A 19,514-nucleotide genomic window follows, 5' to 3' on the forward strand; every position below is an offset into this window, starting at 1 on the left:
AGAAATCTATTAGTGCAGGGAAATATTGAGGGGCTGACACCCCGCTATTAAAGAAACTAGAATGATTGTGTCAGACTGATTTAATTCTAATGACTTTCTGACAGCTCTCTCTATGTTCAGGCAGTACTCACACAGGAGAACATGACAGTCATTTTGGCATCTCCCTTATAATGTCTGTTATTAATAGAGCTTCAGTTTATTGATTTCTCCAGCTAGATAATCATTCTTGAGCAGATGCATAATGCTGCTTGAGCTGAAGAGTTGATAGCCCTGAGAATTACTGGGCAGGTTATGACAAGCCAGAGGATGTGGCAAAACAGGCCCTGTCTGATGAAATATAAATGTAGTCAGCAGAGGCCAAAATTGTCAAACCAGGAATATCAGATGATTAATTACTCTATTACTGTTTGTAAGCACAAAGGAGAGAGAGAGAAAAAGTAAAAGAGAAAGGGGTAATAAAGAAAGATAGAAGGAGGTATACAGCACAAAGCCATTTATACAGTGTCTTCCACCCCTCTAGACATCACATCTAGCACAAAGCTGAAAGATGATTTCATTAAAGTTGAGTATTAAAGTATTATTTTAAAGTCTGATATACTAGGCAAACTCCCCAGCTGTAGTAAATTGGTGCAGCCTCATTGATTTCAAAGGAGCTATGCTGATTTACACTCGCTGATGATCTGACAAGCTGTTGTTAAACTTTGTTCCTTCCCAAGGGGTTCCAGTACCTTGAGTATTGTCATTCCCAGAATCAGCACCTCCGCAATGACATTTCAAGGAATAACACCAAATCTGACCAATGATATCGTCTGCAGAAGTGCACTGCCATATGGAGAGGGAGTACCTAGAAGTATATTACACTCTAGCGAGAAAGTATCTAGGGGCAACAGGTTATACTCCATTTGTTAGGCAACTGTGCAAGTAAGAATGGTACTGGGAGACTATTCATTGGCACTGAAAGGAACAAAGACATCCGATTTTTATTGGTTTATATAGGGATTGGTTTATATAGGGTTAGATTCTGCCAGCTTTACTCGGAGTAGTACATGACTCCTTGAGAAACCCTGTGGATTTCAGTGCTACTACTAGCAGAGTAAGCTATCATTTATTGTAAGTAAGGATGTCAGATCCTGGCCAACTGTGTCCCTCACAAGCACTAAGACATTTGATAGCATTTCATCTTAGAAATCACCTCACCTACTGCTATAGCACAGCCACCTCTGAGGTGAGGCATGGCGGCCATTTTGTGGCACCAACGCTACACAAGAGTGGTGGCTTCCCTGTGGTTTATAGCAATTAAATTGATAGAAATAGTCTAGCAATTAAATTGATAGAAATTGGACAGTTGCCTGTCCATGGGCAGATCAATTCTTCTCCACTGTTTACTTCACTTTCCTGAAAACATAATGAAATGATGAGTCAGTGTAAAGTTACCAGTTTGCCTCTATACGCTCTTACTGAGCCTGGCCAATTCTCCACAAATCAAGGCAAACAATCTGAATGACACTCCATCTTCCCCAAGCCTACTGGGAGGTGCGGGGGGAGGGGGGGTGGAGAGGAAGAGAGAGTTTATTAAGGCACAGAGCACTTTTATTAAATAGTTACATTATTTTTATTAAAACATAATATAACACAGCAGCAAGAGCCCATTCTAAGCCTCAAGCAGCTATGGTCTATTTTGCCCTCTGTAGTATAGAATCCTGACTTCCAAAATGTAGGATGACCTTTGGTCTGTGCCACCACAACTCATTTCCACCTTGCTTAACAATAGCAGCTATTTCACATCCCCATAGTCCAAACCTTAAATAAAAATTGCCTATCACAAACATTTTGACATTGAAAACATTACTGCTAGCACAAGGAAGAGCTTATTGAGCAGCCTGTGAATGCAAACTAGCTAACAGCTCACCTTTTTTCATCTATAGTTCCTCCAACAACAGAAAATCTTTCGATATAGGAATAACGGACCCCTTTCATTTGCTTAAGAATAGCTCCAGTCTCTGGCCATTAATTTTTTGGGGGGGAAATCCATGCAAATTAAGTTTTGTTCAGATGCAAATCTTCTTGGAAGGTGAATTTTTGGTCTGCAACTGAAATTCCTATGTTCATGAAAGAAACAAACAAACAAACAATCAAACAAACAGACCAAGAAAACATTTAGTCTCCTTATCCTGACACAGTTGTTTGTGAACAATCTTCAAAAGCATACAAAGCCAAGTTGTCAAATAAAATAGGATGTTGTGAATCATTTGCTGAGCTCTGCTTATAAACTGTAGTATTTTACACTGAATTCATTAATACTAAAATAACCTCTATCCAAACAATAGTAACAAACAGGCGGTTTCACCACATTGGAGACCTACTGCAACACAAGTCATGTTTTCCAACTTCTACCACACATGCTACCATCAAATCTGAAGCTTGTTACCAAGTTATGTTGGTGAATCTCAGAAGCTCATGCAATGTGGCAAGGTGTACACAGGAGAACACGGAAGACCATAAATACAACATGACGAGGACTTAGGATTTTTTTTATGGCCATAATAAACATGCTATGGGAGGGGGAAAATGACTTTGATAATAAACGTGAGCTTGGTTATGATTACTATATTGACAAAATTATTCAAAAACCATTGAATCAAGCAAAAATGCCCTAAAAATAGGGAAACGAGATCTGAATGATTAGTTATAGACTATTGACATTTTTACCTCTAATCTTTGAATCCAGACCAAGTCAGTAGTACTTAAAAATTGCTACCTTTGATAGCTATTTCGTGGCTCATTAAATGAATTGTTGCTCCCAGTCCAGTTCCTAGACATACATCCACCTCACAGAAGACACCTTCATTAGCACTTCTATTGTGGCCAGTCTTCACAAATGGCCCAATCTTCACCTCATGTAAATTGGTATAACTCTACTGAAGTCAATAGAACTACACCTGTGGTGGCTCATGACATTTCTGACAGGTGAGGCAGAAAGCACAAAATAGTTATAGCTACTAAAAGCTTATCTTATTGATAGTGAAGCAGCAGCAGACAGGCATCACCACCACTGCTATCCACACTGGCGCGGGGGGCAGAGCATGAAGTGGGCTCGGCAGCAGCTCCCACGCACATGCATGGGATCCACTCAGTGTGGGAGGGGGCCAAGGAGGCACAGGTCCCATCCCCACTCCCTAACACCCACTGCAGCCCAGGCTTAACTGCTACAATCTTGCTGTGGCCTCACCAAGCAGCGGTTACCACAGCAATATCCTGTGGTAAATTGCCATGGTAAAAAGGCAGCTTCTCAAGGCACTATTAATGAGACCAAAATTTGAGCCTCACACAGCACCACATTCTTCTTATCGTTGTGTTTCACTACTGGAGAGTGAGGTCTGACATTTAACTCCAATCAGATTTTGTCCTTAAACCTATATCTACCTATCAATTAAATAAAAAAGAATATGGAAAGTGAAAGTTCTGTAGCTTTCTGTAATTCTTGATTAGGCTGTGCCTCACTTGCCTGGGCTGACAAACCACTCCTGAACTACACCCATTTACACTTGTTGAGGATCTGGGCCAAGCCATGCTGTCAATAACCTAGTCCCAGATTTGGACCTTAGCATCCAAAATATGGGGGTTAGCATGAAAAACCTCCAAGGTTAGTTACCAGCTTGGACCTGGTACTGCTGCCACCACCCAAAAAATTAGAGTGTTTTGGGGCACTTTGGTCCCCACAAAAACCTTCCCTGGGGATCCCAAGACCCAAATCCCTTGAGTCTCACAACAAAGGGAAATAACTCTTTTCCCTTCCCCCCTCCAGGTGCTCCAGGAGAGATACACAGAAGCAACCTCCGTGAATCTAAGCAGAGGGAGTCCACCCTCTCTATTTCCAGTCCTGGAAACAAAAGCACTTCCCTCTTCACCCAGAGGGAATGCAAAGTCAGGCTAGTAAATCTGACACACACAGATTTCCCCCTGACCTCTTCCTCCCACCAATTCCCTGGTGAGCACAGACTCAATTCCCTGGAGTTCCTCACTAAAGAAAAACTCCAACAGGTCTTAAAAGAAAGCTTTATATAAAAAGAAAGAAAAATACATACAAATGGTCTCTCTGTATTAAGGTGACAAATACAGGGTCAATTGCTTAAAAGAAATATTGAATAAACAGCCTTATTCAAAAAGAATACAATTCAAAGCACTCCAGCAACTATAGACATGTAAATACAAAACAACAAACCATTTTGTACTCACAACTTGGAAACAGAAGATTAGAAAGCAGGAAATAGAAAAATCCTTCTCTAGCTGAGAGAGATTCAGCCAGAAGACAAAGAACCCAGACACAAACTTCCCTCCACCCACAGTTGAAAAAAATCCTGTTTCCTGATTGGTCCTCTGGTCAGGTGCTTCAGGTTACTTTTTTTTTTAGGTGAAAAAGACATTAACCCTTAGCTATCTGTTTATGACACATGCCTACAGTACAAAATTATGTCGACCTAACATCCACCATCATACAGCCACTGCAGTTATTAAATCACTTGTGTGTGTGCATGCTTGGTTCCCTCTGTGGGCAATGCACATCCACCCCAGGAGATCTTGTATTGTCAGTGCAGGGCATTGTGCGATAGCTCTTGCAGGCCAGTAACAGTCAACATAAGCAACGCAGTGTCTACACTGACAGTGTGCCAACCTAATTACATCAACCATGACTCTTCACCTCTTCGGGAAGTGGCGTTAGTAAATTGGCATAGAGATAGAGCCCAGCATGGATTCAAATTTATATCCGCGGATGTGGATATCCACAGATATAAATCGGTATCCGAGGAACCGCAGGGCTCTCCCAGGAACCGCAGTGGCAAAAGGAGGAGAATGTGAAGCTACCACTCCCAGGAACCAGTGCCCACCACTGGCAGCTCCTCCGGCGCATCTTAACTGCCCTCAGCTCTGCCCCAGTGGCTGTCTGCATCTCCTGTCTGGGGGCATGCATACCACTTGAACACAAGAGCATGACCAGGGACCCCGGTGGGCAGGGCTGTGAGTGGTACAGCTGCACCAGAGGAGCTGCCGGCATAGAGCACTGGCTCTTGGGACTGGCGGCCCCACATTCTGTTTCTTCCACTGCTGCGGGTCCTGGGAGAGCCCTCCAGTTCCATGGATACCAATTTAAATCCACGGATATCCGCATCCGCAGATATAAATTAGTATCCGCACAGGGCTGTACATAGAGAGGCACTTACATTGGTGGGAGCTCAATTTAACTGAAGACACTTCCTCAGCTAAGTCAATGTAAGGCAGCTTACGGCAACCTAACTGTGTAACATAGACCAGGCCCCAGGGAGCCCAAAGATGAATGGGAAATGAACGAATGTCTTACCCTAGAGTAGTCCTTGCAGGGTAGGGTGGAGGTAGCACACTGATGAGGAAGTGTGTATTGCTGTCCATTGTGTACCTTGGTCTTCAGATAAAGTCTCCAGATTTGTTATCCAGCACTTTTCATGATGGCTGGTTAGGGGAGAAAAGTCAACTGTGAGCCAGAAACTCAACTGATATATATCGACATAGCTGCATTGACTTCTATGGGCCTGGGTTGATTTACACCAGCTGAGGATCTGCCCCAGTTACTCAAAACTGCATAAAACGAATCTAAAGAAAATGTTGCTGTACCTGGTAAGAGTACACTTGCTGTCTGAATAAATAATAAGTCTTAAGATAGTGTGGCTCTCAATAAGAGTTAAAAATAATTATTGTTTTTTTCATAGCTCCCAGCAACAGCTCTAAGAGTTTTAGTTTTCAATGATGCTAGTCTCAGTGAGAATTCTCCCAGGGCTCTGTAAGCCTGAGTCCCTGCCTGGGGTCTATTCTGACTTCTACGCATCCAACTTGTCATAAACTATGCAGTCTTGTATTCAAGAATCAAAGTCATTCGTTCATTCATTCTTGTTTGTCCCTTTTAGCCTTTGGGATGCAAGTGTTCCATTGTACACTGAGTTTAAATATAAAGAAGTACTGATTTCATGGAGTTTGCATATCCATGCGTAAATGTCATGTAACCACTGTGGGACTAGAGATCTCAAATTAGAGAGGACCTTAGGGTATGGCTACATTTGCACTTCAAAGCGCTGCCGCGGCAGCGCTTTGAAGTTTCGATTGTGGTCGCAGCGCCAGGGCTGGGAGAGAGCTCTCCCAGCGCTGCACGTACTCCACATCCTCTATGGGTGTAGCTTGCAGTGTTGGGAGCCGCGCTTCCAGCGCTGTGGCACTGTTTACACTGAGGCTTTACAGCGCTGTATCTTGCAGCGCTCAGGGGGGTGTTTTTTTCATACCCCTGAGCGCAAAAGTTGCAGAGCTGTAAAGCGCCAGTGTAGCCATGGCCTTAGGCTATAATACCTTTTCATAGTCATCTGAAGCCTTAGTTTAGCTCCAAAGCCTTTCTTCTAACTTTATTTTCTACCTCGATCGTATGTTGATATATGCTTATGTTCTGAATCCCCTCTCTCTAACAGCTCCTTATTAATTTGAAATGATCTCTTTCAGGTGGAAATAAGTCTACCAAAAGGCTGCCATTCCCCAAAATTTAATTCACTGCATAATCAGAAAGAGTACAATAGAAATGCAGTATATTCTTTTATAAAAATAACTGAAATGTTATTCAGTAATTCTACAATTAAGTAACAAACAATATTTGATCCCAATCCTGCATTCTTTGCACAGCCAAAATATCAGCTGGTGGAAATCTGCTTAATTAGTGAAATCTATGGGGCAAATCGGATTTACATCAACTGAGGGTCTGTCCCAAATGGATATTTTGGATGTGCAAGGGATGCATGAATGGGCCTTCATAAAATGTGCCATTCTGCACCAGGTAGTGGTGAGACGCCTCACAACCCTGGGTGCCTCTGTAAGTCCACAGTCTGGCTCTTCATAATGGTACTAAAATAAGATACTAATCTTTGCACAAATTATGAGCTGGATTCTCATTTACACTAGGATTCCTTCACACTGCTGCAAATAAGAACCAGGTCCTCTGTTTAACACCCTAAGTTGTTGAAATCTGTATATAAAATAAACAAACCAAAACCTCAAAGTTTTTGATTTAAACAGTTCTGCTTAGCCATCTTCACAAACAACTTCCACAGCTCTGGCTAAGCGGACAGTGTGGTAGAATGTTTATAAAAATGCAAGGCTCGAAATGAAGTTATTGCTTCTGCTGTTTGGAGACAGCAGCCCGGTATCAAACAAAATTGAAAAGATTGCTATTTGTCATGTCATTAGTCCTTATGCCCTTGCAGTTACTAACATCAGGTACCTTTACAGATTTCCCTTGTTCACCTCTGTTTAAGCATGAACTCAACTGGAGTGTGAAGATGAGTTGTGAGACTACCAAAGACCTGTCTGCAGCAACTGGGAATAACTTCTTATTGGCACTTAACGTTCTGCTGATTATTCATGACATTCATGGAAATAGGCAATTTTGTCAATTTAAAAAGCATAGATTTTTTCCTTCTACACCCTTACTCCCCAGTCCCTATTCTCTTTTCCTGTGCCAAGTAGCTCAAGATGCACAAAACACCCTTCAGCAGGGCAAACTGACAGATTTTTGGGCTCAATTTACATTTGAAAGGAGGCACTAAAAGCTGGATTTGAAGGGAATGAGACTTGTAAATACTGAGTTGCTAAAGCCTCTTATCTGTTTTTATCCTTGCTTATAATATTGTCTGGATTATCTGTTTCAGTTCTGTGTAAAACTGAAAAAAATTCCAACCAGAGAATCTGATTAGAAAACAAAAGGACATTTACTTTTTTTTGGCATAAGTTTATAGGTCCTTGTCCCACTTCCACTGGGCTAGATTGTGCCTTCCAACAAAGCCCTGGGCAGAGGATAGCTCACAAGCTGCACCGCCCCATGAGTAGACCAAGGAGCCACTGTGACTCAGTGACACACCTTGGGGACACAATTCCTCTACTTCCTCCTTGCTCACAGTGATTACAAATAAATTAGTGCAGACTTATACCAGTAGCAAAATACAGCTATTTCAGGTGTGATGGCCAGCAAGTAGGGGGTGAAAGTAAGGCTCTGCCCATTCCCCACCCACCTACTCCAGGACCAAGTTATCAGATGCATGGACATGCTTACTCCTGCGTCCGCTGACCCAAGATCCAGTAGCTCATGTGGGGGTGTAAGAAGGTTAAAAATCTACTCCACCCTGTATATATAATGTCCACACCAAACAAAATACAAGGTGTGATAAGACTGCCTACCCTTTTAATTTTGTGGCCAGCTCATCTCTTTTCATCCTGTATTTTGCTCTGCAATGAAAATAAATACATCCATTTAGTGTTACAGGGATGCACGTAAACTTTACATATGAAACACTGGATTGAAATGATATTTAAAGGTCACCTGCTCAGGTTAAAATACACACACACACACCCTGGATACACTGGACTTGTGCTCCTTCATATACCTCATACACACTTCTTCTTGATGGATAAAGAAGGCCTAAAAGATTACTTTATTTAAGAAAACTGAAAAAACACACACAGTGTGTGTGTGTGTGTGTGTGTGTGTGTGTGTGTGTGTGTGTGTGTGTGAGAGAGAGAGAGAGAGAGAGAGAGAGAGAGATAGAACAAAATTAGAAATGCAGACCCTTTCTCAAAATCCTCGATATATGCAAACAGACAAATCCCAGGGGCTGCCAGTTTTCAAGGCAGACATTTGTGATAAAAGGTTCAAACACATTTAAGTGAATTATAAGCCTAAATACCATTTTCAAAAGTGCCTTGGCCCTGGTCTACACTAGAGCTAGGTCGATGCAAGGCAACTTATGTCGACCTAACTATGTAAGTGTCAACACTAAAATTTCGATGCCGCTGTTATAAGTCTCCCACTACACCAACTTAGTAACTCCACCTCCAAGAGGGGGGTAGTGTTAATGTTGATGTAGTCAGGTTGATGCAGTGTCAATCTAGACACTGTATTGCTTACATCGACTTTTGCTGACTTTCAAAAACTGTCCCACAATGCCCCACACTGACAGTTCAATCGGTGCAAGTGCTCTTGGTGAGGACATTTAACACCAACAAAAGGAGCAAAGCATAGACATGCACAAGCAATTAATTACTGTGGTGGCTGCATGCCAGTGTAGGTCAAATCAACTTAATTTTGTAGTGTAGACGTGCCCTTATTAGGAACTTAGGAGCCTAAATCCTGTATACTTTCAATGGGACTTGGACTCCTAAGTCACTTATGAAGATGGGACATAGGCCCTAAGAATTTTCAAAGATCTTTAGGTGCCTGGAGATGCAGACAGGAACCTAGTGAGATTTTTTCAAAAGCACCTAGCTGGGAGAAATCCCATTAAGTGCTTATATTCATCTTTAGGTACCTAAATGCCTCTAAAAAACTGGCCATAAGTCAGTCAATTGCTTTGGAAATGTTGCCCTTTATCCCAATCTTGTGCCACTGTGAAAAGAACGAAAATAAAAATGTCGAAGAAGGAAAATTGGTGCAAGGTAAAAGCCAATGTACACAAGTTAAATGCCCTGGAGTTTGTTGGTTTAATGTTGTTGTTATTTATTTGTATTACAGTAGTGCTTTTAAACTCCAGTCAAAACTAAAACTGCACTGTTCGAACACACTCTAAGAGAATGCCCCTGTCCTAAAGCAGTGGTTTTCAACTAGGGCATGTGTGCTAAGTGTACTCAAAAGTCTTCCAGCAGGTACAACTCATCTAGAAATTTGCCTAGTTTTACAACAGGCTACAGAAAAAGCACTAGAAAAGTCAGTACAAACTAAAATTTCATGCAATTTTAAGCAGTTGTTTATATTGCTCTATATACTATACACTAAAATGTAAGTACAATATTTGCTTTATTTTATAATTATATGGTAAAAATGAGAAAGTCAGCAATTTTTCAGTAATAGTGGGCTGTGACACTTCTGTATTTTTATGTCTGCTTTGTAAGCAAGTAGTTTTTAAGTGAGGTATAACTTGAGGGTATGCAAGACAAATCATATTCCTGAAAGGGATACAGTAGTCTGGAAAGGTTGAGAGCCACTGTCCTAAAGGGCTTACAGTTTAAATGGACAAGACGGACAAAGAGTTGGACAAAAGCAGTATTATTGTCTCCATGTTACAGATGGGGAAATAAGAATGGCAAGACTAAGGACTTCCCTACGGTGACGTAAGGAGTCTGTCATAGACCTGGGGATGCAGCCCAGAACTTCTGACCGGTGCCTTAACCACAAGTCTATCCTCTCTCTCCTACTGCTAAATGGCGTATGGGGAAAGCCCAACCAGACACGCCCTGATGCAGTGTCCTTCCAACAGTGCTAGTTCAGCCAGATCCTTTCATTCGGGGGGCAACGATGCTTTAAGTTACACTGTGTAAAACTGAAGAGCATGAGAAGAATTTGGTCCAATGTCTGCAAGAGGTCAAAGGATGGTTGCATTTGGAACCCAAGCACTAGAGAGGGAAGCAGCTCCCTGGGTGACACAAGAAGAATAATCATAAGAATTCCTAAGTATAAAAATAAGATAAAAGGACAGGAAAATAATAAGGAAAATGTAGGCAATTTCTCTTTTTTCTCCTATTTCTTTTTCCTTCGCAGGTGTGATTCCCTCCACTCCCAAGAGATGAAAATCAAATCTTCAAGTGATTTCCAAAGCTATAACTCCGTTTCATCAATGGGAACATTTGTATTCCATTCATTCAGGCATTTAAAAAGACATTGACAAAATTATACAGTCCATTATAAAACCAGACGGCAGGTGTCTATTTCATTTCACTTTCATGGACATTGCAATGAAAATGTCAAGTTACAAATGAACAGAATCCATTTGCTGTGAGCACATTTCAGATACCCTGAAACAATAGGTTGTTTGAAACCTGAAAGCGTTTTGCTACTGATACCCTTTCTTCAGAAGAAAAACACATTGTTACTTCAGGGTCACCATGTATTTCACACTCCCCACTCTCCTCTACCACACACACCAACTCCCACCTGTATACAGATTATAAACAGCGAAGGGCCCATCACTTTAGTATACAGGGAGTGTATAGGGTTAAAAGCCTGTGTTGTGCTCTGGGGACAGTCAATTTACCTTTCCCCACCTCCCACTTTAATAGTGGGCTGGTACCTTCAAGAGCCCTACTTCCTCTTCTTTCTTTATGAGTCCTTTGGGGAATGCTTTAGCTTGGAGTTGTGGCTATTTCAGCATCCAAACTCATGGAGTAGCCCGACAAGATCCTCTTACTTGCCAGCTCTTCTCTTGTTCTGAGAAGGGAATAAGAAACTTTACCCTGTCCAGATTCACCTTACTCCTCTCTGTATGCTTAGCTAGTAACTGCCCATCCTAGCTCATTTATTTGCAATAGGCAATATCAAGTAAGTAGCCCATGGCCTCCCCACATGGCAGGAGTCATAACGTGGGCAGGACTGAGCACGGTAGTGAAGTCGGGGTGGTCCTATTACCCCGCCCAGTTGAGGAAGGGCCATGACAATCTAGCCCTCTCTGAAAGCATCCTAGGGAAGAATCTCAGCAGCAACACTGGTAATTAAACACCACCCATGCACTGCTGGATCAGCTGAATTCAGTTAAAAAAGTTTCTGCTGATTTCTGCAACAACATCAATTTTTCATTCAACTTATTTGAAAATCAAGTGGAACTGTGTTTGGAGGTATTATGCAAAATGTTGTCATTCTCTGAAAGAAGGAATGGGATAGAGTTGTCCAGACTGCTACATAAAATTAAGTTAAAGCTTCACAAAATCATTTGAAAATTGCCTTTTCTTCCCTTGAAAGTCTGCCGAAGAAAATCTTGGTTTTAAGTTAGATTCCACATGGTTGGCACTCTACATTCAGTATTATTGCACACAGATATCTTTTTTACATGTAAGTTAATTTTAGTGCTTTTCACAATCCATGGCCCTTGAAACTACCCACATGAGTGTAACAGAAGCACTGGCCCTGCAAACCTACTCATCCTACCCTGCCAATGTGGCAAATATTGACTTGAGGAGGATTGGGAATTAAGAGGTCAGGTTCAGTCCATGCCCACTCAAACTCTCGCCTTGCTGCTGAATTGCCAGAAATAGTGCTCAGCTGCAATAGGGGTTTTCGTGACGATTCCTGCCAGTTTCAGAATCTACTGAGACCACAAGTCATTTTGCATAGGCTGCTGTGCTGAATAAGCATCATCAAATGACGACTTTTGGCCACTTTCGACCTGGTTTGTACCTAAAGCTTGATCCAAAGAGCAGTTTTCAGACTATATTGCTTTTCCCCACACCTACTGCACGAGGATGTTCCCCCTCTAAGAAGGATCCAGGGTCCAGCTGTTGGCTATAGAAGTTTGTTAGTATGGGTCCAGTGTCATAGAGCTACTGTATGGATACCACTGGGGTCCTGTAGATCTTCATTGATCCCTGGGTCTGGACCTAGCTGTTCTGGAGAAGAGAAGCTAATCCTGTCCTTTCTTCCCATCCTTACCAGAGCATTTTGAGATGATATTTCACAGGGGAACTTCTATGGAGATTTCCTCCCTCTCAATTCCCTTCCCATAGATATTCCCTTGGGAAGGACTGATCTGGCCCTGAGATTAAGATCTAGCCTCCCAATTGGAAAGTAATATATTGATGAGTAGAAGATATAATTTAAAGCCTATGGGAAATATAACATATGCAGGGCTGGTGGAAGCACTAGGCAAGTTAGGCAGCCGCCTAGGGCAATGAGATCTGGGGAGTGCTGAAAAGCCGGTGCCTAAAAATAGATGCAGGCTCAGGCTACAGACTGCAGACTGCAGGGAGGACCAGGGCCGGTGCAAGGAAGTTTTGCGCCCTAGGTGAAACTTCCAACTTGCGCACCCCCCCACCCTGCAGCAGCCCCCCACCCCCGTGGCAGCTCCCCGCACCCCGCGGCAGCTTCCCACCCCCTGGTCCGAGGAGCCCTGCAGTACCTCCCCACCCCAGCTCACCTCTGCTCCGCATCTTCTCCAAGCAGGACTGCGCAGTGGAACCCCTGGGCTGGCGGCTGGCGGCAGCAGCGTGCTGACCCAGGGGACCCCCTGGGCTGCCAGTGGCACGCCAGGGCCGCCCAGAGGATTCTGGGGGTCTGGGGTCTTCGACGGCATGGGGCCCCCGCTTTGGCGATAATTCAGCGGCGGGGGGCCGTTCCGCTCCGGGACCCACTGCCAAAGTGCCCCGGAGACCTGCTGCGGGGCCTCCCCACTGCCGAATTGCTGCCGAAGCTGGACCAGCTGCCGAAGTGCAGCCGGGTCTTCAGCGGTAATTCGGTGGCGGAGGGCCCCCACCGTGGGTCTCCGGAGCACTTCAGCGACTGGTCCCGGAGCAGAAGGGCCCCCCGCCGCTGAATTACCACCAAAGACTGGGCTGCACATAGGCAGCAGGTCCCACTTTGGCGGTAATTCACAGGCGGGAGGTCCTTCCGCTCCGGGGCGGAAGGACCCCCCGCCGGCGAAGACCGGGAGCAGAAGAAGCTCCGGGGGCCCGGGCCCCATGAGAGTTTTCCGGGGCACCCGGAGTGAGTGAAGGACCCTGCTCTGGGGGCCCCGAAAAACTCTTGTGGGGGCCCCTGCGGGGCCCGGGGCAAATTGCCCCTCTTGCCCCCCACTGGGCAGCCCTGCGGAGCGCTGACCCAGAGGAAGCCCTGGGCTGCCAGCTGCCGTGGCGGCGCACTGACCCAGAGGAAACCCTGGGCTGCCGGCAATGGCGCGCTGACCCAGGGGACCCCTCGGGCTGCTGGATGCCGCAGTGGCGCACTGACCCAGGGGACACCATGGGCTGCCCACTGCCGATGCCACCAGCAGCGCAGACTCCCTCTCCATCCCAGCAGCAGCGGCTGCTCAACCACTTAAAAAACATTTTGGGGCGCTGATTTTTGGTACCTCCAAATCTTGGCGCCCTAGGCAACCGCCTAGTCCACCTAAATGGTTGCACCCACCCTGGGGAGGACGTAGGTAAGAACTACGCTCCCAATGAATTGCTCTCCTGCCATTTACAAAGCCAGTGATTAGGGAAGTCCTTTGGTTAGGTCACAGACTATAGGGAGGTGGTAAGAATAACGCTCCTAATGAATTGCTCTCCGACTACTGCCATTTAGAAAGCCAGCGAAGTCAAGTCATAGATTCATAGACTCCAGGACTGGAAGGGACCTCGAGAGGTCATTGAGTCCAGTCCCCTGCCCTCATAGCAGGACCAAATACTGTCTAGACCATCCCTGATAGACATTTATCTAATCTACTCTTGAATATTTCCAGAGATGGAGATTCCACAACCTCCTAGATCACAGACTATAGGGAGGAGGAGGTGATAAGAACCACACTCCCAGTGAATTGCTCTCCGACTCTGCCTTTTAGAAAACCAGGGAAGTCTCAATTGCTCTCTGACTCCTTCCATGTGAAGTCCTTTGATTGTGAATCCCTCATTGTACAGATTGCTGTGTTGGTAGGTACATTATTACAGTATTGGCTTCTCTGTCTTGTAGTAGATTGCGCAGCAGCAGCCAGAAGGAGAGTGGAGCAGCTTGGAGGGGGGCAGGGTAAGACCCCCCACTTTGCTGGGACTGAGCTATGCTGTCAGAGAGGTGCAGCTGGGGCCAGCTTGCACATGGCATGCTCCTCGGAGAGCAGGCTGCAGGTTTTCCAGGGCAGAGGCTCTGCTTCCTGGGGAGAGAAGGGAGGGAGGCCACGGCTGGCAGCTCTGTGGGCTCTCTTGCATGGAGGGGCAGCTAAGCCGCTTTAACTCACCTCCCTGTGCCCCAGCTTTCTACCCTCCCAACCCTGCTTTGGCGTGAGGGCCACGCACTCTCTGCCTCACAGTCCTGCCTGCCCCATGCCCCCCTGCCAGAGCGAGAGCCCAGCATTCAACTCCCCAGCCTGGGCGTAGGATGGACTGGTGACACACTCCCATTGCCCTGTTGCAATTGCACTGACTTGGCCCACTGCTGCAAGCCAGGGACTGGAGAGGAGAGCGCCCATTTCACCTTGCAGCTCTTTGAATTCTACCCCGTCCGCCGCCCTCCTCCACACCCAAACCCGGTCTGCTCCCTTTGCACTCCTCAGCCAAACCCGAACCCCCACTGAGCAAACCCAGTCTGCTTCCCTTCCCCACGTAACCCGATACCTCACTGACTAAACCCAGTCTGCTTCCCTTCCCCACCAAACCCGATACCGCACTGACCAAACCCAGTCTGCTTCCCTTCCACTCCCCAGCCAAACCCGAACCCCCGCTGACCAAACCCAGTCTGCTTCCCTTCCCCACCTAACCCGATACCTCACTGACCAAACCCAGTCTGCTTCCCTTCCCCACCAAACCCGATACCTCACTGACCAAACCCAGTCTGCTTCCCTTCCCCACCAAACCCGACACCGCACTGACCAAACCCAGTCTGCTTCCCTTCCCCACCGAACCCGACACCGCACTGACCAAACCCAGTCTGCTTCCTTTCCCCACCAAACCCGATACCGCACTGACCAAACCCAGTCTGCTTCCCTTCCATTCCCCAGCCAAACCCGAACCCCCACTGATCAAACCCAGTCTGCTTCCCTTCCCCACCTAACCCGATACCTCACTGACCAAACCCAGTCTGCTTCCCTTCCCCACCAAACCCGATATCGCACTGACCAAACCCAGTCTGCTTCCCTTCCCCACCAAACCTGATACCGCACTGACCAAACCCAGTCTGCTTCCCTTCCGCACCTAACCCGATTCCCCACTGACCAAACCCAGTCTGCTTCCCTTCCCCACCAAACCCGATACCGCACTGACCAAACCCAGTCTGCTTCCCTTCCCCACCAAACCCGATACCGCACTGACCAAACCCAGTCTGCTTCCCTTCCGCACCTAACCCGATTCCCCACTGACCAAACCCAGTCTGCTTCCCTTCCCCACCACACTCGATACCGCACTGACCAAACGCAGTCTGCTTCCCTTCCCCACCTAACCCGATACCTCACTGACCAAACCCAGTCTGCTTCCCTTCCCCACCAAACCCGACACCGCACTGACCAAACCCAGTCTGCTTCCCTTCCCCACCTAACCCGACACCGCACTGACCAAACCCAGTCTGCTTCCCTTCCCCACCAAACCCGATACCGCACTGACCAAACCCAGTCTGCTTCCCTTCCACTCCCCAGCCAAACCCGAACCCCCACTGACCAAACCCAGTCTGCTTCCCTTCCCCACCTAACCCGATACCTCACTGACCAAACCCAGACTGCTTCCCTTCCCCACCAAACCCGATACCGCACTGACCAAACCCAGTCTGCTTCCCTTCCCCACCAAACCTGATACCGCACTGACCAAACCCAGTCTGCTTCCCTTCCGCACCTAACCCGATTCCCCACTGACCAAACCCAGTCTGCTTCCCTTCCCCACCAAACCCGATACCGCACTGACCAAACCCAGTCTGCTTCCCTTCCCCACCAAACCCGATACCGCACTGACCAAACCCAGTCTGCTTCCCTTCCACACCTAACCCGATTCCCCACTGACCAAACCCAGTCTGCTTCCCTTCCCCACCACACCCGATACCTCACTGACCAAACCCAGTCTGCTTCCCTTCCCCACCAAACCCGATACCGCACTGACCAAACCCAGTCTGCTTCCCTTCCACTCCCCAGCCAAACCCGAACCCCCACTGACCAAATCCAGTCTGCTTCCCTTCCCCACCTAACCCGATACCTCACTGACCAAACCCAGTCTGCTTCCCTTCCCCACCAAACCTGATACCGCACTGACCAAACCCAGTCTGCTTCCCTTCCACTCCCCAGCCAAACCCGAACCCCCACTGACCAAACCCAGTCTGCTTCCCTTCCCCACCTAACCCGATACCTCACTGACCAAACCCAGTCTGTTTCCCTTCCCCACCAAACCCGATACCTCACTGACCAAACCCAGTCTGCTTCCCTTCCCCACCTAACCCGACACCGCACTGACCAAACCCAGTCTGCTTCCCTTCCCCACCAAACCCGATACCGCACTGACCAAACCCAGTCTGCTTCCCTTCCACTCCCCAGCCAAACCCGAACCCCCACTGACCAAACCCAGTCTGCTTCCCTTCCCCACCTAACCCGATACCTCACTGACCAAACCCAGTCTGCTTCCCTTCCCCACCAAACCCGATCCCGCACTGACCAAACCCAGTCTGCTTCCCTTCCCCACCAAACCCGATACCGCACTGACCAAACCCAGTCTGCTTCCCTTCCCCACGTAACCCCGATACCTCACTGACCAAACCCAGTCTGCTTCCCTTCCCCACCTAACCCGATACCTCACTGACCAAACTCAATCTGCTTCCCTTCCGTACCTAACCCGATTCCCCACTGACCAAATCCAGTCTGCTTCCCTTCCCCACCAAACCCGATACCGCACTGACCAAATCCAGTCTGCTTCCCTTCCCCACCTAACCCGATACCTCACTGACCAAACCCAGTCTGCTTCCCTTCCCCACCTAACCCGATTCCCCACTGACCAAACCCAGTCTGCTTCCCTTCCCCACCAAACCCGATACCGCACTGACCAAACCCAGTCTGCTTCCCTTCCCCACCAAACCCGATACCGCACTGACCAAACCAGTCTGCTTCCCTTCCCCACCTAACCTGATACCCCAGTACGATGGAATATCTGCCATTCTAATTTTATAAATTTTATTAATGACAATATTTCAATATTATAAAGGTAGACTAAAATCTAGTAGATTTTGATATGAAAGAATGAAGGAAGGAAGCATAGGTGACCAAAAAGAGTGTATTTCTGATTACAATCAACATTGCTTAATTTTAAGGAAAAGTCATCCTGATCAATGTTTATGTCGCCTAGGGAAAGACATACAGAATGAGCTTATTCAGCTTCTATCCAATGCCATCAAACAAAAAATCCCAGCATGTGCTTGTGCTGCAAAATACTTTTCGATCATTTTAGATTGTACACCAGATGCAAGCCACATTGAACAAATGACCATAATCATTCGGTTTGTGGATAGGCCTACTTCAGAGACAGAGAATGAGACTGAATCAGTATTCATAAAGGAACACTTGTTGGGATTTGTGCCACTTATGGAGACAACTGGAGCTGGTATGACAGAAACTATTCTTCACCAGTTAGAAGAGATGTCACTGCCTATAGAAAACTTGTGTGGTCAAGGCTATGACAATGGGAGCAATATGAAAGGGAAAGAAAATGGTGTCCAGCAACGAATTTTGGATATTAATCCATGAGCCTTTTTCATTCCTTGCAGTGCACATTCATTGAATTTGGTTGTTAATGATGCTGCAAAATGTCGCTTGGAGGCAACTGCCTTCTTTGATTTAGTTCAATGTGTTTATGTGTAGTTCTCAGCTTCTACACATCGTTAGGAAGTTCTAATACACCACATATCTAATCTCACAGTTAAACCATTGAATGAAACAAGATGGGAAAGTCGAATTGATGCCTTGAAACCTCTTCGCTATCAGCTTGGTGACATCTATGATGCTCGGATAGAGATCTATGATGACGCTACTCCAACAGGATCATCTGGCAATACGTCACGAGTTGATACAAAGGATCTTGCAAAAGCCATTTCTAGTTTCAAGTTTCTTGTTTCTCTTGTTGTGTGGTATGATATATTGTTTGAGATCAATATGACTAGCAAATAACTTCAGGTGAAAGACTTCAACATAAATGATGCCATTAACCAACTTGGAGAAACCAAGGAGTTTCCTGTAGGACACAGAAGCGACGCAGACTTTGAGAAAACATTGGTAGATGCAGGTGAACTTGCGGAGGAGTTAGATGTACCAGCACTTTTTGAACCAGATCCAATCCATATTAGAAAAAAGAGGAAGCAGTTCACATATGAAACAGATGACGAACCTATTTATAATCTGAAAGAAAAATTCAAAGTGAACTTTTACTTTGCAGTCATTGACACAGCAATACATTCAGCTGAAGAAAGATTCACATTGATGCAGCAAATTAGTTCAGTATTTGGCTTCCTATATGATGTTTACAGTTTGCAAAATACAACACCAAAGCAAATTATGGAAGATTGCTTGAATCTAGAGCAAGCTTGGCAACATGGTGAATCCAAAGATATTGATACCTTTTACTTGTGCAATGAATTGCAAGCTATTGCATGACGAGTCCAAAAGAGTGCGTCACCGCAAGATGTATTGAACTTCATATGCACAAATAACTGACAGATAGTGTCCCCAACACAGTTATTGCTCTTTGCATCCTCGACTCTCCCAGTTTATGGGGCCAGTGGTGAGTGAAGCTTCTCGAAGCTCAAATTGATAAAAACACACATGTGAACATCAGTGTTGTAACAAAGGGTATGTCTACACTACGGGATTATTCCGATTTTACATAAACCGGTTTTGTAAAACAGATTGTATAAAGTCGAGTGCATGCAGCCACACTAAGCACATTAATTCGGTGGTGTGCATCCACATACCGAGGCTAACGTCGATTTCCAGAGCATTGCACTGTGGGTAGCTATCCCGTAGCTATCCCATAGTTCCCGCAGT

General features: G+C 46.0%; 1 pseudogene; it reads left to right on the forward strand.

Moving 5' to 3' along the window:
- The first annotated feature begins 7,171 nt into the window (after positions 1 to 7,171).
- Positions 7,172 to 19,124, forward strand: LOC127047333 (uncharacterized; annotated as a pseudogene).
- The last annotated feature ends 390 nt before the right edge of the window (positions 19,125 to 19,514 follow it).

The sequence above is a fragment of the Gopherus flavomarginatus genome, chromosome 3, assembly GCF_025201925.1.
Source record: "Gopherus flavomarginatus isolate rGopFla2 chromosome 3, rGopFla2.mat.asm, whole genome shotgun sequence".
NCBI lineage: Eukaryota > Metazoa > Chordata > Testudines > Testudinidae > Gopherus > Gopherus flavomarginatus.